The 26579-nt window shown below is 44.0% G+C and overlaps 1 protein-coding gene and 1 non-coding gene across 3 annotated transcripts in view; one reads left to right on the forward strand and one right to left on the reverse strand.

Moving 5' to 3' along the window:
• The window catches only part of usp43 (ubiquitin specific peptidase 43), a 361500-nt gene that overhangs the window by 179559 nt on the left and 155362 nt on the right, over positions 1-26579 (forward strand). The window lies entirely within an intron of this gene.
• LOC116988172 lies at positions 11755-11912 on the reverse strand. The gene has a single exon (XR_004415877.1). It is a non-coding gene; the product is annotated as a U1 spliceosomal RNA (small nuclear RNA).

Genomic DNA, 26579 nt, shown 5'->3' on the forward strand with positions numbered 1-26579 from the left:
CGTGGTCACAGGGAGACAATAGAAAATGCGTACAGACAACAACCGTAGTCAGGATCGAAGCCGGTCCTCTGAAGCTGTAAGGCATCAAATCTAACGCTGTGCTGCCCCATTTTTTTACCAGGCTGTAAAGAGTTAAATTATGTGGGACGGCTGCAGAAAGTCAGTTGGCAATCCCTTGGGTTTGGAAAATTAAAGTTTGTGTCTAATTTAACAAAGAAATTTAACGTTAGATCAGAGAAACTCGTTCCACCCAAGAGAGAAAACCAGAAGACAGTATAATCTTACGGTTAGAGTCTGGAGCAAAATTAAACAGCAAATTCTCCACATAAAGAGCAGAGAAAACCAGGCACTCGTTCCCACTGAAGCCCTCTGGGCACTGGGTCAACTGAAGTGAGATGATAGATTTTTAGGTTTGGAATAGGTATTAAGGGAGTGTGAGTTACAAGCCAGACATGATCCAATTGAATGGTGAAAATTGCTAAAGGGGTTAACTGTCCCGTACAGAGCTATGCATGCTTACATTGTGTTCTTGATATTCAGTTAGCTTGCAGGGAACGATTTGGTTTAATTTCATTCTGTTTTAAGCTATTTCGCTATCCAAATAGGGCTCTGCTCACCAAATTAAGACCTGCTAACAAGATTATGAGCCCAAATTCCATGATGTGAACGCAACACTTTAAGACTTAAACAGATCAATCTAGAGAATTAAGTATTGGGAGTTAATTAATGGACTGACTTGCAACCCCAGGCTACAACTTTGTGAATTGGGAAGTTTGTATTGTAACATCGTAAATGAATGGAGCAAAGAAATTGTGAATTTACACAAGGGTGACACAGTGGCCAAGCTGGTAGATCTGGGTTTGATCCTGACCTCCAGTGCTATCTGTGTGGAGAATGCAGGTTCCCTGTGACTGAGTGGGTTTCCTCCGGGTGCTCTGGTTTCCTCCCATCATAAAGACGTTGGGGTTTGTAGGTTAATTGGCTTCTCTAATATGTAGGGCATAATCTGCCAGTATAATCAAGGATAAGTCTCCTCCCTGCCACTCCCTCTTCTCCTCCCCCATCAAGCAAGAGGTACAGAAATTTGAAAATGCACACCTCCAGATTCAGGGACAGTTGCTCCCTAAAAGTTATGTGGCAACTGAACCATCTTATCACCAACTAGACCTACCATCTGACCTACCATCTACCTCATTGGAGACCTTCAAACTATTTTAAACCAGATTTTACTGGACTCTTGGATCTTGCACCCTTTATCCTTTACCTGTTCACTGTGGATAGCTTGATTGTAATCATGTATAATCTTGTCGCTGGCTGGATAGCAACAAAAAAAGCTTTTCACTGTACCTTCATACATATAATAATAATAATAATGGATGGGATTTATATAGGGCCTTTCTAATACTCAAGGCGCTTTACATCGCATTATTCATTCACTCCTCAGTCACACTCGGTGGTGGTAAGCTACTTCTGTAGCCACAGCTGCCCTGGGGCAGACTGACGGATGCGTGGCTGCCAATCTGCGCCTACGGCCCCTCCGACCACCACCAATCACTCACACACATTCACACACATTCACACACAGGCAAAGGTGGGTGAAGTGTCTTGCCCAAGGACACAACGACAGTATGCACTCCAAGCGGGATTCGAACCGGCCACCTTCCGGTCGCCAGCCGAACACTTAGCCCATTGTGCCATCTGTCGTCCCAATGTGTCAAACTAAACTAAACCAAGCTGAAGGGAGTTGATGTGAAAGTGGGATTATGTAGAACTACGGTAAGTATGAACATGGTGGGCTGAAGGGTCTGTTTACATACTGTATCATTCAGCTAATCACACTAAAAGCACATAATTCTCTTATGATACATGAGATCGGTTATTGCGATACACACTTCCACGAATGGATTATCGCAACTATTGTTGAGATTTGAAGACTAATGCTAACAGCTTGCCCAATTAACCTTTGATGAATGGATTCACGCATTAAAATGATACAATTGCCTAGAATCAGAATGGTCAATTGTGCTACTGTGGCAATTGCAAACCTGAAGCACCTCAGCTTCTGCAGGCATTGAGTTGTCTTCAGCTCAATTCAACAGTTTCGGAAAGGTTCAAAATGTCAACAGGATCATCCCACCTAATCCTCCGTCTATCTCCCACACTGTTCCAGGGATATTCGTGTAACAGTCAGAGTTGTCACCTTTCGTTCAATAGGTTTGTCAGGACTTCTAATGTTGCATTTTCATCGATATTGCACGTTGCATAAACTTTGATCCATTGAACTGAGCCTATTTAAACTAAGCCCTCAATAACCATTTCATTCTCCCTCATTGTTAACTGAATATTTAAAAAGATTACTCTAGTTTAGTTTAGTTTAGAGATACAGCGCGCAAGCAAGCTCTTCGGCCCAACGAGTCCGTACCGACCAGTGATCCTGCACATTAACACTATCTGAACACACTAGGGACAATTTACATTTATACCAAGCCAATTAACCTACAAACCTGTACGTCTGTGGAGTGTGGGAGGAAACTGAAGATCTCGGAGAAAACCCAGGTGGTCATGGGGAGAATGTACAAACTCCGTACAGAAAGCGCCCGTAGTCGGGATTGAACCCGGGTCTCTAGCGCTATAAGGCAGCAACTATTGCTGCACCACCGTGCTAGAGATCTTTGATTAAACTCAGAATTAATTACCATCTTGCAAATATCTATGCCTTTATCACTCTACTAAGCACTCTGCTATGACTGCTATCAAAAAGCATTCCTTTTTCGATTTTAGGTATTGCTATATCATGTTTTTAAATGCACTTGTTATTTTTGCTCTTTGCACTACCAGTTGTACGTATACTGTGGCAGCCTCATGCCTAGTATGGCACAGTTAGTGTGCAGGGATCGCTGATCGATGTGGACTCAGTGGGGTAAAGGGTCTCTAAACTAAACTAAAATAAGTTATGTCAAACATTATATAACAACATGGTATTGTACTCTGTGATTTGTTCGACTGGCCTTGTTTAACAACCTGCACAGTTGTCAATATATTCTGTTTTAAAAAGTCTTATTTAGTCAGGAGTGAACAATTGGTAAGACTTGCAACCACTTCTGAGTGCTGTTTTATAATCCAAAATAAACCAATTACTATTTTTAATTTCACAGTTGAAAGAGATATATCAGCACTTGCGTGCGAGTTGAACAGTTACGTTTCATTCTCCACTCATGCACAACAGGGAAGGAATCGTCTTTGGCTCCTTGGCATTCATGTGCAAGTGTGTTTGGAGCAATTTCATATCAACATTTCACATGGAGAAAGCGATTGAGAAATATTATCCTGTAAGCTTCAATTTCAGATCTTGAACGACTTTTGCAAGTCAGCTGCTGATGTTAACTGACTTGAATTGATTGGTAGATACAGTATTGAAACAGGCACTTTGGCCCACCGGGTCCACGCCGATAATTGATCACCATGTTCACACTGGTTCCATGTTACTCCGCTTTCTCATCCATTCACAACACAATAGGGGCAATTAAGCTACAGACCAGGACATCTTTGGGATGTGGGAGGAAAGCGGAGCGTCCAGAAGAAAGCATAGGGGAATTGTGTAAACTCCATACAGATAGCACCCGAGGTGAGAATTGAACCCTGGTCTCTGGCGCTGTGAGGCAGCTGTACTACCAGCTGTGCCACTGTGCTGCCCTGATAAAAATATGGGCAGCTGTTAAATTGTTGGGGTTGCACAAGGTATTTCAGAAAAGTAATAAAGTGGCTCAAGGGAAGTAATAATTACCCAGTTTACTCAAATGGTTACATTGAGAGAGGAATGCTCATCGCATGATTCTCCAGCTGATTCATGACTCACAAAGGTTAAAGAGCTTGAACAAAACACAAAGTGCTGGAAGAACTCAGTGGGTCAGGCAGCATGAGTGGAGGGAATGGGCTGGTGACGTTGAATTCTCCATTTTAAATAACACCCCACTTTGAACTCTCTATCCTATGCCCCTCACTCACCCCATCCTGATATACACCCTTTTCTCCCACTATCCTGCCACTTCTTTGATCCTCTCCCACTGTATCCTTTGATCTGTATTCCTCTATTTGGCTTAATTTTCTCCTTGCCTGACATCCTAAGGCACGAGGGGCACAGTTTAAAGGAGATGTGCGGGGTGTGGTGATGGAAATAGATACGATCATGGCGTTTAAACGATGTTTGGATAGGCACACAGGGAATGGAGCAATGTGGAGCATATGTAGGCAGATAACAGTTGGTCTTGGCATCATGTTTGGCACAGACATTATGGGCCGATGGGCCTGGTCCTGTGTTATACGGTTCTAGGTTCTATGCCTCCTATTCATTCTCAAGCCTTTGTCTACCCATCTGCCAATCAGCTCCCCCACCTGTATCCGCCCATCTCTTATCAGAATCAATTCCATCACCACCTGTCTTCCAGCTTTGTCCTCCCTACTATTAGTCTGAAGAAAGGTTTCCCCTACTATTAATCAGTCTGAAGAAGGGTTCTGCCCCAAAACGTCGCCTGTCTAATTCCTCCCGAAATGCTGCCTGATCCGCTGAGAACTAAACTAATGTAAATTGATAATTTGTTCAAGTAATGTTCGCAGCTGAAGGAATTAGCTAGTCTCTGATTTGATTTAACTGGATGCTGCCAGTTTTGTACCAAGATCAAAGGAAGCTGGAAAGAGTGCAGGGAAGATTTACGAGGATGTTGCCAGGATTCCTTGGAGCACAGCAGGAGAGAGGGGTGATCTTATAGAGGTGTATAAAATCCTGAGAGGAATAGATCAGGTAGATGCACAGAGTCTCTTATTCAGAGTAGGTGAATCGAGGACCAGAGGACATCGATTTAAGGTGAAGGGGAAAAGATTTAATAGGAATATGAAAGGTACCATTTTCACGCAAAGGGTAGTGAGAGATATGGGCCAAACGCGGGCAGGTGGGATTAGTGTAGCTGGGACATGTTGGCCGGTGTGGGCAAGTTGGGCCGTCGGCCCTGTTTCAGAACTGTATCACTCTATGACTATGAATCGAGGGCCTGGGCTATAGGGAGAGGTTGGGCAGGCGAGGACTTTATTCCTTCGAGCGCAGAAGGCTGACGGTGATCTTATCGAGGTGTATAAAATCATGAGGGGCATAGATAGGGTGAATGCACAGAGTCTTTTACTCAGAATAGGGGAATTAAGAACTAAATGACATAGGTTTAAGGTGAGAGGGGAAGTATTGAATAGGAACCTGAGGGGCAAACTTTTTCACATAGAAGATAGTGGGTATATGGAACCAAGGGGGTAGTTGCAGCAAGTACTATAATAACATTTAAAAGACATATGGAAGTAGATAGGACGGATTTTGAGGTATATAGGCCAAATGTGGGCAGGTGGAGACCTGGGTTCGATCCTGACCAAGGGGGCTGTCTGCATGAAATTTGTACGGTATCCCTGTGACCCGGTGGGTTTCCTCCAGGTGCTCTGGTTTCCGCTCACACTCCAAAGATGTATGGGTTTGTAGGTTAATTAGCTTCTCTTAAAAATATATAGTAAATTGTCCCTAGGGTGTAGCATAATGCTAGTGTACAAGGTGATCACCCATCGGCGCGGACTTGGTGCGACCGAAGGGCTTGTTTCCGCGCTATCTCTAACGTATGAAGTCGATAGTTTGGACTGCCGTAGATGGGGCATCATGGTCAGCATGGGCAAGTTGGGCTGAGGGGCAAGTTTCCGTGCCATATGACTCTATGAAGTAGAACTTGAATTTTACAGCCAGAATGTCCCACAATACTTTACAACAAATGAACATTTCCCTGGTGTACTGTCAAAGCTACAGAATATTGAATTTCGTTGATCTGAAAATCGTGATCAATGTGAGAATTCCTTGACAGCCGTCCACCCCGCTGCAGTCTATGTACCCCCGGACGCTAATGCCAAGCTAGCAATGGAAGAGCTGCAAGCTGCTATCAGCAAACATCTATCTGCTCACCTAGAGGGGGCATTTATTGTTGTGGTTGATTTCAATCACTCCGACCTTAAAACTGTACTCCCCAGGTTCCATCAGCATGTTTCCTGCCCAACCAGAGGAAACAATATTCTGGACTTAGTTTATACTAATATTACTGAAGCCTACAAAGCCCTTCCCCTCCCCCACCTTGGTCAGTCTGACCACCTCTCTCTGTTCCTGCTCCCCAAATACACACCTCTGATCAGACGTGTGAAACCTACCATGAGGACAGTCAGGGCCGGTGCTAGGAATTGCAGGGCCCAATTAGAAAACTGATGGCGGGGCCCCTACTGTACAAAAGTAAAAAATTATGTATGTTTATATTTCGTGTAGTATGCTCGTCTTTAACCAAAAAAAAACATTAAATGCTTCATATACTAAAATTTTGAAAAACTATATGAAAGTTTTATTTTTTTTAATACAAAGTAAGGCAATTACAGACATACTGCTTATACACAGGTATTTTAGAAAAATACTTTTCTGGCTTTTTTATTTGCAAAGTCTCTCAAAATATTTTCAAGGTCAATGGTTTTCGCAATGTCATTTTCTATAGATATCATTGCCAAATTGTTTAGTCTCTCTTGTGAAATTGTTGACCGTAAGTATGTTTTAATCAGTTTTAGTTTTGATAAACTTCTTTCACCTGAAGCAACTGTTACAGGCATTGTTAAGTAAATCCTCAAAGCAATAAAAACATTAGGAAATGCTGTAAATCGATTGTTTACTACCAGGTATTCAAACCGAGCATGAGGCTTAATGATACTGGAGGGAAGAAAAGTTTTCAGAGCTTCAAGTTCTTCAGCCAAAAGGCTATGTTTACATTCATTACAAACATTCATTACAAACAGGTGATTCCTAGCCAAACCTACCGCTAGATAAATTTTGAGTCATCTAACGAAACCAAACCAAACGTAACCTGCGATTGCACTTTTCATAATATAACATTAATTTAGGCCACATGTCGCGGATCTACTTACCCGGGTGGAATGATTTGGCGGCGCTGGGCTGAAGGATTTGCCGACGGTAATGCGGTGCGTTCCCCAACAGTAAAAACTACCCTATATAAGTATCCATGGAACACGAAAAATAATCATTATATTCAGAATCAGCTATTCCACCCACAAGCCATTTTTGATGCATTGTTTACATTCATGACAGCTGATCGTATGCTAGACATATTTCCATTTCCATGGCTAATTTCGTACTGTTCTTATGTAGTCTTTCTCTATGATATCCCAAACACTCTCTAACACTGTCATATTATTATCATGCACTAAATATATATAAATATTCTCCAGCTGATTCATGACTCACAAAGGTTAAAGAATGGAACACGATAAATAATCGGTATATTCTGAACCAGCTGATCACTCACCAACCATTATTTCGTCTTCGGAGACGCACAACATTCACATTGTCATATGTCATTTATATGGCTAATTAGCCCACTCTTTCTGTTTCGTTTATTTTATACACTAATGTGTTGTAAAATTATGTTGTTACAGCACAATATATCCTTAAATACGTGACAAAACACGATATGTCCAAAGAGCAATGATACTCACTTGAAGAAAACAGTCTTTACACAATATACAAGGAACTTAAAGTACGACACATAAAAAATGTCACCATTCAGATAATAGTCTACTTTCCTGTTTTTGCCACCAAATTGGGTAACCTCACATTTATCCACATTATACTGCATCTGCCATGCATTTGCCCACTCACCCAGCCTATACAAGTCACCTTGTAGCCTCCTAGTTTAGAGGGGTTTAAACGGTTTAGATATGTTTAGAGGGCTTCAGATGGGTTCAGATTGGTTTAGAAGTGTTCAGAAGTGTTGTAGAGGGAAATAGGGGGGAATAGACGGGGTTTAGAGGTGTTCAGAGGGGTTTAGAGAAGTTATAAGCCCCCCCGTAAGAAATTGTATTTCTCTGAAATTGAAGAGAGACACAAAGCTGGAGTAACTCAGCAGGCCAGGCAGCGCAGCGACTCTGGAGAGAAGACCCTTCTTCAGACTGAATTGAACTCTCGTCGGTGAGAGTACTTGTGATTGGCTGAAGAAGGGTCTCGACCAGAAAGGCAACCCTCTCCCCAGAGCCGCTGCCCGTCCCGCTGAGCCACCTTCAACTTCAGAGCCAAACAATAAACACAGAGTGCTGGAGGAACTCAGCGGTCAAGGCGGCTGCCTCACCCGCTGGGTTTCTCCAGCATTTTTGTCTACCGCTAAACGTCAATGATTCCGGGAATGCTGAGGAGACAGGGTGATAGAGAGGGAGTGGGAGAGCTAGAGAGAGACGAGATGGGGAGCGGGAGAGAGGGAGGGAGGGGGAGAGCAAAACACAGGGAGACACAACGTGGGTCGGTAGGTTAATGACTAACCTGCACACCAGGAAGAAGCCCCTTCTCGCGGTCCGGGACCCTCACTCATGATGTTCAAAAAGGAACTGCAGATGCTGGAATATTGAAGGTACACAAAATTGCTGGGGAAACTCAGCGGGTGCAGCAGCATCAATGGAGCTCCATTGATGCTGCTGCACCCGCTGAGTTTCCCCAGCAATTTTGTGTACCCTCACTCATGATGGTGAGTTTAAAGAAATTCTCAATGTGTCATCGATCTACATTCCTCAGTAAATGTAATTGAGTTTTAAACAAGTATTATTGACGCCGCGTGAATTTTATTCAAATGAACACGGCGTCATTAATACTCATTCTAAACACAATAACATTTACTGAGGAATGTGGATGGATGCAGATTGATATAACAACTTGTTAACTACTTCATGTTAAGAAGTGCTAACAGTACTAGTTAACAAATCGTTTGTGTCTAATGGCCGTGCAGCGTTTGTTATACGTGTTCGTTTAAAAAAAAAATCCGCATGGCGAATTAAAAAAAAAAATCTTTATTTAACAAAGAGAATTCGTATCTTCGTACGAAATACGGAACAGTAGTGCGGGGCCCCCATTAGGCGCGGGGCCCAATTGGGGGCAATCGGTCAAATCGGCTTAAAGCCGGCCCTGAGGACAGTGAAGGTTTGGCCTGAGGGGGCTGTCTCTGTTTTACAGGAGCAGTTTCAGCAGACAGACTGGAGTCTGTTTGCTACCCAGTCCACCTTCAATTCACAAGTGGACATTAACTCATACACCTCAACAGTTATGGACTATATAAAATTCTGCACCGATAATGTCACTACCCACAAAGAAATAAAGACCTTCCCTAACCAGAAGCCGTGGATGAGCAGGGAGGTCAGACTCCTACTGAAGGCTCGCGATGCCGCTTTCAGATCTGGCGACGCTGAGGGATACAGCTCATCCAGGGCCAATCTGAAAATGAGAATTAGGAATGCCAAACTCAATCACAAACGGCGGATTGAGGAGCACTTCCAAAACAACTCTGACCCCAGGCGCATGTGGCAAGGAATCAAATCCCTTGCCGATTACCAGAAAGTTAACACCCCTCCCCCAGACAAAGCCACCCTTCCTGATGAGCTAAACCATTTCTATGCTCGCTTTGACCAGGACAACAAAACCCCAGCCATCAAAGTTGCTCCACCCCCGAATGAACAACCCCTCAGTCTCTCCACCTCTGCTGTACAAGATGCACTGAGCAAGGTGAATGAGCACAAAGCTGCCAGCCCCGATGGCATCCCTGGCCGGGTGCTTAGGGCATGTGCTGGACAACTATCCCCAGTCTTCACCGACATTTTCAATCTCTCACTGGCCCAGGGTGTTGTCCCCACTTGCCTCAAGACATCAACCATCGTGCCAGTGCCCAAACAGTCAGCCACAGGGAGTCTCAACGATTTCCGCCCAGTGGCACTCACCCTTGTCATTGCTAAGTGCTTTGAGCGGCTGATCTTGGCTCACCTCAAAGCCAGCCTCCCCCCCACACTGGACCCCCATCAGTTTGCCTACCTGGACAACAACAACTCCTACATCAGGTTGCTGTTCATTGATTTCAGCTCTGCCTTTAACACTGTCATCCCCGCCAGCTTGATCACCAAACTCAGCGGACTTGGCATCTCCACCTCCCTCTGCAACTGGACACTGGATTTTTTCACCAACAGACCACAGTCTGTTAGGGTCAACAACCTCACCTCCTCCACTATAACACTGAACACCGGCGTGCCACAGGGCTGTGTGCTCAGCCCTCTCCTCTACTCCCTCTTCACCCACGACTGCATCCCTAAGTACGGATCCAACGCCATCATTAAATTTGCTGACGACACCACGGTGGTAGGACTGATCAGTGACAACGACGAGTCAGCCTACAGGGAGGAGGTCCAGCACCTGACAATCTGGTGTGCCAACAATAACCTCGTCCTCAACTCCAAGAAGACGAAGGAAATTATTGTCGACTTCAGGAAGAACAGAGGGGGCAGACATACCCCCATCCATATAAACGGGACTGAGGTGGAGCGCGTCTCCAGCTACAAATTCCTCGGGGTACACATCTCGGAGGATTTGTCCTGGTCCCTCAACACCTCCAAGCTGATCAAAAAGGCACAGCAGCGCTTTACTTCCTGAGGAGGCTCAAGAAAGCCCACCTGTCCCCCCAGATACTGACCAACTTCTACCGCTGTACCATCGAGAGCATCCTGACCAGCTGCTTCACGGTATGGTACAGCAGCTGCACTGTTGCGGACAGGAAGGCACTACAACGGGTGGTGAAAACCGCGCAGCACATCATCGGTGCCCCGCTCCCTGCCATGGATGCCCTCCACCGAAAACGGTGTCTGAGACGGGCTGGGAAGATCATTAAAGACCCCTCCCACCACAACCATGGACTGTTTGCCCTCCTCCCATCAGGGAGACGGTACAGGAGCCTCAGGTCTCGTACCAGCAGGATGAGGAACAGCTTCTACAATTATACCATCACATTGCTGAACTCGGAGTCCCGCCGATAGATTTCTCCGGTCCCTCCGTCCCCATTGTTTAATTATTCTGTATTTTTGATTATTCTGTATCTTCTTTTTTTTAAATTTCTATATTGCACTACTACTACGGACTGACGCTAAACTGCATTTCGTTGTACCCATACTCAGTATTTGTGCAATGACATTAAAGTTGAATTGAATTGAATTCATGATAATTTGAAGTACTTTGTTCAATATCACCTGTGCCCTTCGTGACTGTAATTCTCTGCCTATGGTTTCAGCTGATTTCCCCTCCTTTGAAACCTTCTTCGAATTGACCCCATTGACCAAACTGTTGGTGATGTATTTGAATATCATCTTACGTGGCTCAGTGTTAAACGTTGTAAGGTAAAATAAATACAGAAGGTTGGAATGTTTACTGCATTAAAGTTTCACACAAGTAGAGGTTGCTGCTTAAATTGCCAGCACCCATCATTGCGATATACATCATTCACAGGTAATTGTGACCCTGGATTGTAAAAGCAGTATGCAATGTGATAAACAGTCCCAGAACACCCTAACTCCAAACCTCACTGGAGGTGTGGCTTAGTATAGTTTAGTTTAAAGATACAGCACGGAAACAGATAATTTGGCCCACAGAGTCCGCACCAACCAGCGAACACTATCCGACACACACAAGGGATATTTTTTACGTTTCTACCAAGCCAATTAACTATTAAACCTGTACGTCTTTGGTGGGAGGAAACCGAAGATCTCGGAGAAAACCGACATGGTCACAAGGAGAACGTACCAACTCCATACAGACAGCGCCCGTAGTCGGGATCGAACCCCGGGCTCTGGTGCTGGAAGGCAGCAACTCTACCACCGTGCCACCCTTGACCGCGAACGCAATCCCCTACAACCACAAATTTTGCAGTTGAGTATCCTGCATTTGGGCACATCGCTGGCGTCTGTACACGCGAAGTGCAATGGGATAGCCTCGTCCTGGGATAACCGCCTTTCTGATCACAGTCTCTCCTCCGCCAGGCTTCTGATGTGGTTATTTGTCCTTTAAATGTCGTCCACTATTGTGCGTCTTCATGAAGCTCCTCGATCTATCATGGCAACATTTCTCTTCATACCATCATAGTTTCTTTGATTAGTTTGAGTATCCTAGTTTTTGACTGAACTACACTACCCAAGAAATGACAGAGAGTTGTGGACGTAGCCCAGATCATCACACAAACTAACCTCCCTTCCATTGGCTCCATCTACACTTTCCTCTGCAAGGCCACCAGCATAATCAAGGACAAGTCTCACCCCGGTCATTCCCTCTTCTCCCCTCTCCCATCAAGCAAGAGGTGCAGAAGTGTGAAAACACATATCTCCAGATTCAGGGACAGTTTCTTCCCAGCCAACTGAGGCAACTGAATCATCCTATCACCAACTAGAGAGCGTCCCTCTTCCATTACGCAAGCATTTCCTAGATGTAGAATCATCGTGGATATTTAGCTCATAGTCAGTCATCCTTTAACCATCTCCCTGTAATAACAATCGCATCAATAGACAATAGACAATAGGTGCAGGAGTAGGCCATTCGGCCCTTTGAGCCAACACCGCCATTCAATGGGATCATGGCTGATCATCCACAATCAGTACCGCATTCCTGCCTTCTCTGCATATCCCTTAACTCAGCTATCTCTAAGAGGTCTATCTAACTCTCTCTTGAAAGCATCCAGAGAACCAGCCTCCACTGTCCTCTGAGGCAGGGATTTCCACACATTCACAACTCTCTGTGTGAAAAGGTTTTTCCTCATCTCCGTTCTAAATGGCTTACCACTTATTCTTAAACTATGGCCCCTAGTTCTGGTCTCCCCCAACATTGGGAACATATTTCCTGCCTCTAGTGTGTTCAAACTCTTAATAATCTTAGGTAGACAAAAATGCTGGAGAAACTCAGCGGGTGCAGCAGCATCTATGGAGCGAAGGAAATAGGCAACTTATCGGGTCGAAACCCTTCTACAATTATACCATCACATTGCTGAACTTGGAGTCCCGCCTTAATAACCTTATATGTTTCAATAAGATCCCCTCTGATCCCTCTAAATTCCAGAAGATACAAGCCCAGCCGCTACAATCTATCAACATATGACAATCCTGCCATCATTTGCGCTGGTAATTCTTTCATCTGGTTGAAACTGGGGCAGCTTTTTCTAGCAGAGTGTGGTGGGTATTTCGAAGTAGCTACCAGAGGGAGTAATTGAGGCATATAAAGCATTTAGATAGGTATATGGATAGGAAAGGATTAGAGGGATATGGGCCAAATGCAGGCAGGAGGGACAGGTGTGGATGGGGCATCTTGGTCAGCATGGACATGTTGTGCTAAAGGGCTTGTTTCTATGCCGTATGACTCTGATATTCACATATTTAAGTACAACAGGTTTATATTTTTTGAAACATTTTTTATTCTGTATTCTGGTGGTGGTCTAATGGGAATTATTTTCTTGCTGAACCACTCTTTCTGTGCTCAGAATCGTCCTGACATGATCTAGTTATCTTTATTCCAATTATCTTCCTGCTCTGTTGCTCTGTTGCATTCTAGATTTCTCTCCACTGGGACATTCCACTAAGCTCCCAGCCCCAGTCTTACTCCTCCCCCTCCTTGCATTTAGTTTAAAGTTTGATTTTCTACAACTCTGATCCCTGGATAAGTTTGTGCGTGTAGAGGAGAGAGCAATGTTGGAAGCACCTGCCCTCTGTGGTACATTCCAGTGCATAGTGGATAATTACGGGGTGCCAAGGGAAGGGATTTCTGGGCAATTGTGCACACAAAGGAGAGAGATGTTGGAAGCAACTGCCCTCTGTGTTACATTCCATTGTATAGTGTGCTTAGAGAAGGAATTTGTTGGAAGTCAGATCGCTGTACAGTTCATTGCCCAAATGTACAATGAATGTTGGAGACTATCTTACCGATTGCAAGCAGGATCCCATCAGGAGAATGACTACATGGGAACATTTGGTGCATGTGCTGATGTTTTTTACCCATAATTGTACCTCACCTGACTTGGTTTGTGTGTAACCAGTATAACAACAATGTTTTTTAATGGAAGTTCTGAGCCACTGAGGGGAACTGATGGTTTCTCTAGACTGCCCTATGGCCATAGGTACAGGCGTTTGGACTGAGTGGATAAATATAAAGAATGTGTGATGCTCTTTGGAACATTCGACCTTGACCACAGGGCGGTGCAGTGGTGGAGCTGCTGCCTTACAGCACCAGAGACCCAGGTTCGATCCGGACCTCTGGTGCCATTTGTATGGTGTTTGTATGTTCTTCTTGTGACCGCACGGGTTTCCTCCGGGCGCTCCGGTTTCCTCTTGCATTCCAGAGGGGTGCAGGTTTGTAGTTTGATTGACTTTTATAAATTATCCCTCGTGTGTAGGATAGAACGAGTGTATGGACGATTGGGTAAATTGTAACTAGTGTAAAAACTTTGGGTGAATTTTTTATTTTAGTTCAGAACTCAGTGATTTCATAACCAGAGCAAAGAAGGTGTAATGAATCAGGTCGGAACAGATCATGTGGTTAATCTCTCTGCACCTTTCCCTCTATCCTTAAGTAAACTACATACAGATATTTGCACTAAATATCAATGTACTTTACGTATGACAACATTAATCCATGCATAATTTAGAAGTTGCGTGGCAAGTTTGTAAGGTACTTAAACAAAATAAAAATTATATGGTTGTCTTGGATTTGTAACTGGAGGCAATGAATATAAAAACGAGTCTGAAGAAAGGTCTCAACCCGAAATGACACCCATTCCTTCTCTCCAGAGATGCTGCCTGTTCCGCTGAGTTACTCCAGCATTTTGTGTCTGTCCTCAATATAAAAATGAGATCATGCTGGGACTAATGAATCAAAGGTTAGACTTGAGGAGAGGCATAACGGAATCACACCAGTAAAACAAAGGCCTTGAAATCCTGCTGCTTTGCATGGGTTTTTGTACACACTGTTATGGTCATCAGTGCTTGTGGAAACACTTTGTGATATCAATTGATATGTAAAGCACTGAAGAATTTTTAAAACAAATTGTGCAAAGTGCTGGTTAGAGTGTTGTGGTCCATTCTGGGCACTGTACCTCCCAGTGCACTGTGGACTATTCTGGCCACTTCATCTCCACCAGTGCACCATGCTTGGACATAGATCATAGACAAGTACAGCCCGGGCACAGGTCCTTCCGCCCACAATATTCATGCCTAACATGATGCCAAGATAACTAATATCCTCTGTCCATGTGTGATCCATATCCCTCCATCCCCCGAATACCCATGAAAGTATCTGCCTTCACCTTCACCCATGGCAATATATTCCACGCACGTCAAAAAATACTTGCCCCGCACATCTCCTTTCAACTTTGTTATGCCCTCTGGTCTTTGGCATTTCCACTCTATCCCTGCCTCTAATAATTTTATATACTTCTATAAATGATAGGACTAAGGGATGGCCCAATAGATCTTTTCAAGATGAAGAGAAATAAACATGTAATAGATAGAGTAAAATTTGTTACGTGATTATTCACTTGAGTTATAGTAGGTTTAATAAACAAAGAATATTTTTAAGTTGTTGGAGTAGCTCAGTGGGTCACGCTGCAGCTCAGGAGAACATGGACAGGTGACGTTTTAGGCTGGGACTATTTTTCACACTAATTGGAGAGGTGGGAGAAAGCTGGAAGAGAAGAGAAGCAGGAGAAAGTCTGGCTGACGTATTTTTAATTTGAACGATACAAATATAAGAACACATGCAATAGCCAGTAAGCATCTGCCTTTACTTCCATCTCAATGATTTTTGTTCCTGCACTTGTGGTGTCACCCATGCAGTGGCAGGAGATAACAGAAGTAGTGAAGCAGAGACTGAAAATTGCAACAATGGTCAAGATCTTCTAATGAGGAAGGCAATAACCTTTTCAGTTCAATACAGTGTCCTTAAGCTGGCTGTAGTGAGCAATTATAAATGGAAGTGTTGAGCTCTGAACCAATTATGTGGAGCATTGATGTCTCTTCATCTGCAAGAGTGTGAAGTTTGAAACAAAGTCGATTGTTTGGCATCTCAGCAACTCTGTGCCAGTTGTCTAATTCCACGTCAAATACATGGGGCAGCAGGCAGTGTGCTGCTGAAACCTCTAACGACAGTGTCAGAGTGTGGCAGAGGAGGAAGGCCTGTAGAATTAACACACTTAGAAATACTGTATGGCCAGGAGCTGCAGATGCTGGTGTACACTGAAGATAGACACAAAATGCTGGAGTATCTCAGCGGGACAGGCAGCATCTATGGAGAAAAGGAATAGGTGACTTTTCCGGTCCAATCTGAAGAAAGGTTCTAGCCTGAAACGTCACCTATTCCATTTCTTCAGAGATGCTGACTAGCCCGCTGAGTTACTCCAACATTTTGTGTCAATCTTCAGAAATATATAGATCTCTTTAACTCCAATGATTTCCGCTCTTCACCAGCAGTTAATGTACCTACTATGAAGAAGTTCTCCTCCTCTCTCCGACATGCTTTGTCCTGCCCCTCCACTCTGCTAGCTCTCTTTCCCCCCACCCTTCCACTCTTCCAGCTTGGTGTCGCCACGACAGAGTTGCTGCCTTAAAGCGCCAGAGATCTGGGTTCGATCCTGACTACGGGTGCTTCCCGTGACCACATGGGTTTCCTCCGGGTGCTCCGGTTTCCTCCCACACACCAAATATGTGTAGGTTTGTAGGTTAAGTGGCTTCAGTAAAAGTTATAAAAATGTGCCTCGTGTGGAGCGTATGGGGTGATGGATGGTCAGCGCACACTCCGTGGGACAAAGGTCTTGTTCCCGTACTGTATTTCCAAAGTAAAGTCTAAATTATTACTTCAGTTTCAATATTTAGTTTAGTTTACTATTGTCAGGTGTATGGAGATAGTGAAAAGCTTGGTTTTGTGTGCTACCTCGTCAAATTATGGAGAAGAAACAGAGAACTGCAGATGTTGGTTAATACACAAAAAGACAAAGTGCTGGAGTAACTCAACGGATCAGGCAGCAACTCTGAGAACATGAATAGGTGATGTTTCAGTCTGAAGAAGGGTCTTGAGCCGAAACGTCACCTATCCACGTTCTCCAGAGATGCTGCCTGACCCACTGAGACCTTTGCAGTTCCTGTCCACCAAGGAACTGTATCCTTTCCAGTCAAATCATTCTTTACAAAACCAAAAGAGCCCAAAAATGTCAACGATGTAGATATTACCAGCAGGGGCCAGGGTTAACTTACTCATTCTTAGTTGCCCGAGAAGGTGTTTGAGATAAAAAGAAACACATATTGCTGGAGTAACTCAGTGGGCCATGCAACATTTCTGAGAAGATGGAAGGGTGATGTTTTGGGCCGGGACCTTTTTTCAGATTGTTTGTAATAGAGGGTAGAATGCTGGGAAAGAGGTGGGAGCAGGACACAGCCTGATAAGTGATAGGTGGATACACGGGAGGGGGTTTATTGATTGGCAGATGGTTGGACAAAGGCCAGAGATGAAATAAACAAAATGCGTGAGATAAGGATAGAAGTGGCATGAAATGTCCACAGATGCACCATTTTATCAGGATGCATCACGGCTTGGTTTGGGAACAGCTCCATCCAGGACCGCGAGAAATTGCAATGAATTGTGGACGCAGCCCAGACCATCACACAAACCAACCTCCCTTCCATTGCCTCCATTTATGCCTAGCGCTGTCTCGGCAAGACCCGCAGCATAATCAAGGACGAGTAGCTCCCTGGCCATTTCTTCTTCTCCCCTCTCCCATCAGGCAAAAGGCATAGAAGTGTGAATACGCACACCACCAGATTCAGGGACATTTTCTTCCCAGCTGTTATCAGGCAACTGAAGCATCCTGTCACAACCAGAGAGCAGTCCTGAACTACTATCTATCTCTTTGATGACCCTCGGACTATCCTTGATCGGACTTTGCTGGCTTTACCTAGCACTAAACTTTATTCCCTTATCATGTATCTATACACTGTAAATGGATCGATTGTAATCATGTATTGTCTTTCTGCTGACTGGTTAGCTCGCATCAAAATCTTTTCATTGTACCTCGTTACACATGACAATAAATTAAACTAAAATGTGAAGCCAGAGAAAGGAATAAAGGTGTATTCTAGTATTTGAGATTTCAAGTCCATTTCATTGTGTGTGTGAAACTGGAATCGCGTTGGCAATAGCTGACAGGATGAATATTTCTGTTCTGTTGAGAAATTAGTGAACCAGTGAGATTTTTATGACAGAAGGATGGATTTGTAGCCTTTTTCATCAATAACTGCACTACAGTTCCAGAAGTGTTTAAAACTGAATTCAAATTTTCATTCCACCCTATTAAGATCCGAACTTGCATTTTCTGAATTTTTAACCGAGAGATTTATATGACTCGTGTATCAAACAATATTCCCCTGAATTCCTAAACAGATTACAGAGGAATTTTATGGTGTAAAAACCTTGCAAGATTTGGACCAATACTTTGAACAGCAAATTATCTTAAGCCACAGCACTCTCTCCCTGAGCATCTGAGGCCCGGGCTTATTTTTGGTTAGAAGCCAGCACTGGAAGACCAAGTGTGATGGCTGAAGGAAAAGATAAAGAAAAGCTCAATACCAGGAGACAACAAACCTCAGTTCTGACAGTCAGTAGAGTGCACTGGCAAGGAAAGTTTCATTTAGTTTAGAGATACAGCGTGGAAACAGACCCTTCGGCCCACGGAGTCCATGCCGACCACCGATCACCGGTACACAAGTTATCCCGCTTTCGCACCCTACACACTCGAGGCAATTTACAGAAGCCAATTAATTTACTACCCTGCACGTCTTTGGAATGTGGGAGGAAATCGGAGCACCTGGAGAAAACCCATGCGGTCACAGGGAGAACGTACAAACTCCATGCAGACAGCACCCGTAGTCAGGATCTAACTCATGTCTCTTGGCACTGTAAGGCAGTAGCTTTACCGCTGCACCACCCTGACCCATTAGTGTGAGAGGCTGGGACCAGAGGGCACAGCCTCAGAATAAAAGGACGTACCTTTAGAAAGGAGATGAGGAGGAATTTCTTTAGTCAGAGGGTGGTGCATCAGTGGAATTCATTGCCACAAACGGCTGTGGTGGCCACGTAATTATTAAGGCAGAGAAAGATAGTTCAGCCATCATTGAATGGCGGAGTTAACTTGATGGGCCGAATGGCCTAATTCTGCTAATATAACATAAACTTATGAACAATCCAGCCAATTTACCAAGCTCAAACCATCTCTCAGTCAAACGCAGAGGTAGAAGGAGTGCTTTCGAGCACTACTTGCTCATTGGTAATTGCTGACCACTAGTTGCATGCTGAACGCCTGATATGTGTATTTGCCCTCAACTATAAGGTGACAGTGAAAGTCAATGGCATCTAGTGTTCCCGATAGTCTCCATCACTTAAAGGAACCATGGCAACTGGTGAATGAAAAGCCATTACCTTCACATGCCACTTAGACTGGGAAATGATGTACAGCCATTTAATCATTGCTTCTGGACTAGACTTCCAGTGCTCTCTACTTAACAACTGAATATAAATGCCCTTTTACCAGAGGGCCTGTGCAAGGAGAGGACATTAGTTCACTGGTTGACCCACAAGGGAAGGTGATGGCTGGAGGCCCGCAGAAGCCTGGGGTTTGCCTGGATCAGGCACTGCTCATAATACCGAGGGCGTGGACTGGACTCTGCAAATGGAGCCAAAACATGGTGCCTCTTGCATGCGGGATCAGTAGACTATTTCTGTACAATTTGCTAATCAGGGATGTGATGAGGTACGGCAATACTCGGCTGGACTGTTTGTAGAGCGTTAGAGTTCCTGCCTTACTGTGCCAGAGGCCCAGGTTCTATCCTGACTAAGGGTGCTGTCTGCATGGAGTTTGTACGTTCTCTCTGTGACCTGCGTGGGTTTTCTCAGGGAGCTCCGATTTCCTCCCACACAACAAAGACATGCAGGTTTGTAGGCTAATCGGCTTCAGTAAAATTGTAAATTGTCTCTAGTGTGTAGGATAGTGTTAGTGTACAGGGATTGTTGGTTGTCGGTGGGCTGAAGTCCCTGTTTCCGCACTGTATCTCTAAAGTAAACTAAACTATTGAACCCTCACCTCCCCCCTGAAGGCATTTAGTGATTTAATAGTAAATTTTAACTTTTTGAGAAATTTTGAGAATGTTCTGATGTTTGAAATACATGCTTAGATTTTAAACTTCACAATGGAGGATGTTGAGATTTTTCTTGGTGTGGTTCACCAGATAATTGGGAAATTCGGGAAGGATGCAAAGTTGAAAATGTAGTTAAAAATCTGGTTGCAAGGAGAGTAAATACAAACTGCTGGGTTCATTTGCTTCAGGAACCAAAAGAAGAAGAGTGAGGATCCAGCAAACCTTTCTGCAACTTGTGATGTGAGAAAGGAAACAAGGATTGAATGGCAACAAATTGACATTTTACTGTACGTTGTTTGTAAGGTTGAGGATTATTATTGTCACGTATACTAAGGTGCAGTGTAAATCATTGTTTGGCATGGTATCCAATCAAATTAGATAATACCATACACAAATATGATCAAGCCAAACTTGAATACAATAGCTATTGCTATTGAGGAAGTGCAGCGTAGGTTCACAAGGTTAATTACCGGGATGGAGGGACTGTCATATGCTGAGAGAATGGAGCAGCTGGGCTTGTACACTCTGGAATTTTTGAAGGATGAGAGGGTATCTTATTGAAACATATAAGATTGTTAAGGGTTTGGACATGCTAGAGGCAGGAAACATGTTCCCGATGTTGGGGGAGTCCAGAACCAGGGGCCACAGTTTAAGAATAAGGGGTAAGCCATATAGAACGGAGATGAGGAAACACTTTTTCACACAGAGAATTGTGAGTGTGGAATTCTCTGCCTCAGAGGGCGGTGGAGGCCGGTTCTCTGGATACTTTCAAGAGAGAGCTAGATAGGGCTCTTGATTGGGGATGATCAGCCATGATCACATTGAATGGCGGTGTTGGCTCGAAGGGTCGAATGGCCTAGTCCTGCACCTATTGTCTATTGTCTATAATAGGTAGAGCAAAAGGGAAGATCCACAATGCAGAATATAGTTCTCAGCATTCAAACACATCAACTCCAGAGACAAAAGCCCATGTCCGCAATTATGTAGTGGTCAATCGGACAGTGCCCTAGCTTATGGAAGGACCATTCAGAAGCCTGATAGCAGAGGGGAAGAAGCTTTTTCACAAATCTGGTGTTGCGTGCTTTCGAGCTTCTGTATATTCGGCTGGACAGGAGCAGGGAGAAGAAGTGGTACAAGCCTTGGATTGTATTGGCTGCTTTTCCAAGGCAGTGGGTATTGTCAATGGAGTCAATGATGGAAAATCTGGTCTGTGTGATGGACTGGGTTACATCCACAACTCTGCAATTTCCTCACAGTCTTAGATAGAGCTGTTTCTGAGTCTGGTGAGATGAGGGAGTGAATATATAATTGTGTGAATCTGTGCTGAATTTTGAAAATCCTTTTAACTGGTTGGGATTGTTGAAACCTTTCAGCTTCTCAAGTTGCTGCAGTTACTTCCCAAACTCGACCTTTGCCTGACCGATTCAATGCACACTGGATGGAATCTAGCATTCTTCTGAGTTGGGGAACAAATGAATCCCATGTGGGAGTAGGATTAATCCACAAAATAGCAATTACATTTACAAAGTTGGCATAAGTCCACATAACTCTCAGCATTGAAACTCACTCATGTTTCAACATTTAAACATTGATGCATGGCTCCTGAAGTCTCTTTCTAAAATCTCTTCAACTATCATAAAATGTTGAAGAAATAGCTTTGTCAGGCTTGCTGGTGTCAAAGCACTTTGTTTTCAGGAACGGTCGGTATTACTGATTTATCTTTTCACTGTTACCAAGACTTTGGCATATTCATTAGCCAGCCCTTGAAGGTGCAAGCTCTCCAAGGTGCAGTGTACTGAACCCTGCTGTTTGCTTCACCATAAGTACCCCAGTGATTCCTGAGGTTAGTGATGTGTTTATTGACAAGTAATTCGGGAGGGGGGAGCAAATAAAACATACTGCTAGAGGAACCCAAGCGGATTGAGCAGGATGTGCAGTGAATGACCTGCAGATGCTGGTTTATAACGAAGACAGGCACCAAGTGAGGTGCTGTTCCTCCAAATCCTCATTCTGACAGTGGAGGAGGCCCTGGAGCAGCCTGAGTTGGGAGACGGCGGCAGATGAGCGATAGACAAAAGCAAACATATATAGAACAGATGGAGCCAGGAACGCGGGGAGGAGGGTGAAAGTGCCAACGATTGCTTGAGGGTGATAAGCAGGATGGAGGCATATCTTCTCTTCAAAATGGTAAAAGAAAAGACACAATGTACTGGATTAACTAAGTGAGATAGGCAGCATCTCTGGAAAGCATGGATCTCTAGACTTGACATTCCAGGTCAGGACACTTCTTCCAACTCCTTTTTCCCCAGAGATGCTGCCTGATCCAGAGAGTTACTCCAGCACTTTATGTCTATCTTGCACTTTACTGATGTTGTTTGGACAGATCTTCAGGCTGAAGAAGGATCCTGACATGAAACGTCACCTATCCATGCTCTTCAGAGATGCTGCCTGACTCACTGAGTTACTCCAGCACTTTGTGTCTATTTTTTGTTAACCAACATCTGGAGTTCCTTGTGCCTTCAAATTGGTCACCCTGACAGCTGGAGCTGTGGGCAGGGAAGGATGGCCGAGGCTCTTTGTGTGCATGCACGTTGGTGACACCGCCTGATGCTGGCAGATTATTGCACCCACTCCAGCTGCTACATTTATATATAGGCTAGACTAAGTGGGATCCGTTGGGTCCCATTTTCACACGGGAGGGCTGGTCCCCCAACGCAATATTCTACCACCAATTCCAATATTAGTGGCCAATGGGGGGGGGGGCTTTCTGGAGCGCTAGTATGTGTGTTGTGGGCCGAATGGATTATTGGGCTGGCAGCCATTCCTTCAACCATTCATCAAGAATAAATGCGCAGGTATGTTGCAGCACGCACATTTATGTAGCTAGGTTGTTCGGGCATTAAATTCTTTCTTCCAATCTTTTCCACTGCATTTTTTAAAAGGGGGCTTTCAATTATCTACCCGCAGATTTTCCTTGACAATGGAGGTTTCACTGCAGGTATTACAGGCCAGCGTTCACCATTAATCTTGTCTGTTAATCGGACAAGTGCTCTATTAAATCCTCCACCATTTACTGGATAATTAAACAAGCCATTTTGCCAATTTTTCGTTTCTAAACTGCAGGGAGCAGAGAATGGCATTAGTGGACTGGTTCTGTGGAATAATATATGATATTTGTAATTAAAGTGGTTTCATTTAATTCAAGGTGACTTGATTTGTTCAAAGCAAGATGAATCCATATAACATTTTTACCCAGTGATTTTTTTCCCCCAATTAAATCTTCTTTTGATTTGTGGAATATAGCTGTGCCGACGCCAGCATTTGTTTGCACACACTCTAAGCACCTGACTGGGAAGGGACATTAAAGAGAAACAGCACAGGAGAGCTGTCAGTTTTAGGCAGGGTCACTTGCACAAAACCCAAGGCATCATGTGAGATAGGGAGAAAGCAGGTACAGCACAATTCAAGCAAATAAATGCCTTTCCTTAAAAGATAGGCACGAAATGCTGGAGTGCCTCAGCAGGCCAGGCAGCATCTCTGGAGAAAATGTATTGGTGACGTTTCAGGTCGGAACCCTTCTTTGACCTCGAAACATCACCTATCCATGTTCTCCTGAGATGCTGCCTGAGTGGTTTAGTTACTCCAGCATTTTGTGTCTATCTTTGGTCCAAACCAGCATCTGCAGTTCATTATTATTACATTCATGCTACCCTCACTTTCATGGCGAGAACTGGGGAAGGATGGTTGATTGAAGATTGGACCAATCTGAACAAGGGTCCCGACCTGAAACTTCACCTGTATGGGTGGCATAGTGGGACAGATGCAGGGCCAGCCTTAGGGGGTGCGGGGCCCAATTGGGAACAAGTTTGCTGAGCCCCAGGTTCCCAGCCAAGGTCTGTCAGCCCTGTTATTTAGTATATATTATGAAATTGTACACTAGGGGCTATGGATTCTACACGGTGTGAATCTCTCCTGCTCCCTCCCGTTTGACTGTCAGTAGCTCCATTGGCTTCCAGCCTTTACCGTAGCAGCTAATTAACATTAAACTGCATTATGTGATTGGACACAATGCCCTTAGAGACAGCGGCTGATTGGACGGGAAGAGACCTATTTGTTGATTGGACGGGAATTTTAAGGCAAGCTGATTGGTGATTGGATGCAACCCCCTTAGAGACAGTGTTTGATTGGACGCCAAATAATCAGGCACAAAAAAACGAGGAACTGAAGATGTGAGTTTGCAAAAGAAGACACAAAATGATGTATCTTTAAACTAAATAAAACTAAACTAAACTATCCATCTTCTCCAGAAATGCTGCCAGACCCGCTGAATTACTCCAGCACTTTATGCCTTTCATTGGACCTAATGTTGGTTAGAGCAGTTGTGAGAAGACAGGATGGGGAAGGGAAGGGACCTGGGTGTGGGAGAGGGAATCAGACGTCAGTGCCATTTGTGGATGTGATCAGAAAAAAAACATGTTGATCAGTGTGGTTGCATGTGCATTTGGTTGGTTAGGGTTAAGTAGGGACTGGTGTGTGTATGGGCGTACAACTGCAATGCCATCTAGGTGGTAGAAACGAGGAAACAAGACACAAAATGCTGGAGTAACTTAGTAGATCAGGCAGCATCTCTGGGAAACATGGATAGGCAACGTTTCAGGTCGAGACCCGTTTTCAGTTTTAAGGTCAAGATTAGCGCTGGGTTTAGATCTTGGGATTGGGCTATAGTTTAGGTGATGTTGGGATGGCGATGTAGGGAGTGTGGAGTTGGGGGGAAGAAGGTGAGCAGAAGTAGGTATTAAAATAAAAGTAGTGTAAAATAGGAGTCATGTGAAGAATGAAGAATTTTCAACTTGGTTTGGGCCACCTAAAGCTAACAGCAAAGAAATTCCTCGGCTCTCCATCATGCAGACTGAGCGAGATCTCCGATGAGTTGTGTTCACAGAAGATCTGGATCGAATCTGCAAGAAATCTGCCACACATGCACAATGGACTTGAAAGGTTTTTGGTCAAAATCACACTTTAAATAAATCAAATCACCAATTTAGTGCATGCGTGTCATTCCTTTCAGAACTGATTTTAAATAATATGAAGCTCTAGACTATTCTCGTTTGTTATATTAATAATGTTCCATTATCAGAACAGAGAAGACCATTTCTAGTGGCATAACATTCTTCATAACTCTTTGTCAGCATCGTTCCCCAGCGGGCAGCTCGTGTTATTACCATTGAAATTGACAGGAATCCTGGAAATACATCACCACTTTATTGGAAGTAGCTTATTATGGATGAAAATCGTTGGCTTTTAAGAAAGACATCTTTATTGTTGCAATGAATATGACATGAACTCACGGTGGAAGCAAGCCTTGTATTTTATTATTTAATATCTTTATTTTAACTAAAAATCATTAACAGTGCAGTCAGAAAAGGTGAGGGAATGCTGATATTCCTTTAACAGCCTCCCAGTGTTCAGGTGTTTGATGGATCAAAAGGTCTACTTCTACTCCTATGACTTGAACTTGTGAACCCGAAAGGAAATTGTGCAGAGCCCTACTTGTGTTGGTGAATTTGGATGGACATGGAACATGGAACATAGAACAGTACAGGACAGGAACAGGGCAGTACAGCCAATGACACCTTTGCTGAATGCAATGTCGCTGAACTCATCTCCTCTGCTTGCACATGATCCATTCCCTGCACATCCATGTGCCAATCTAAATGCCTCTGAAATGCCACCATTGTACTTGCTTGCACCACCACCCCTGGCAAACACGTTCCAGGAAATCTTCACCATCTGTAAAATCAAACTTGCCATTGAGATCTCTTGAGAAAAAGAATAAGTGAACCGAAACGTCACCTATTCCTCTTCTCCTGAGATGCTGCCTGACCCGCTGAGTTACTCCAGCATTTTGTGTCTATCCTCTGCAACATAGATGTTTTTGGCCATCGGAAACCCCTTTGAGTTGATTGTAGACAAAAAAGCTGGAGAAACTCAGTGGGTGAGGCAGCATCTATCGAGCGATGGAATAAGCGACGTTTCGGGCCGAGACGTTTTTTTCGATTTTTCCAGCATCTGCAGTTCTTTCTTAAACCTTTGAGTTGACTGTTTTCTCACCAATAGCTCCTTCTACCTATCAGGTGTTCTTGCTGTCTAATTATGTGTCCTGAAATTTGAACTCCTGTCCTGCGTTATTTTTTACTTTTGGAATTTGGGATCTGACATTACTGGAGCTACTTTGTTGCACAAATGTAGATCGATGGTTGCCATCCTTCGTTCTTACGCAGCCAAGGTTTAGAGATTATATTTAATCTCATAGATAAATGGGTGATCTTGGCAATTGGAGCGAACATCCAGTGCAATCCTCTTAAATGAGAGATTTAGTTTTGTTTTCTTTGTATATATTTGAATATTGATACCAACAGAGTTTGAGGGGAGCAGGGATTATAATTGACAATTAGGAAGGATTGTCATGAAAGTTCCAGGAATGCCTCCAACAAGAT

Source organism: Amblyraja radiata, chromosome 26, assembly GCF_010909765.2.
Source record: "Amblyraja radiata isolate CabotCenter1 chromosome 26, sAmbRad1.1.pri, whole genome shotgun sequence".
In the NCBI taxonomy this organism is placed as follows: domain Eukaryota; kingdom Metazoa; phylum Chordata; class Chondrichthyes; order Rajiformes; family Rajidae; genus Amblyraja; species Amblyraja radiata.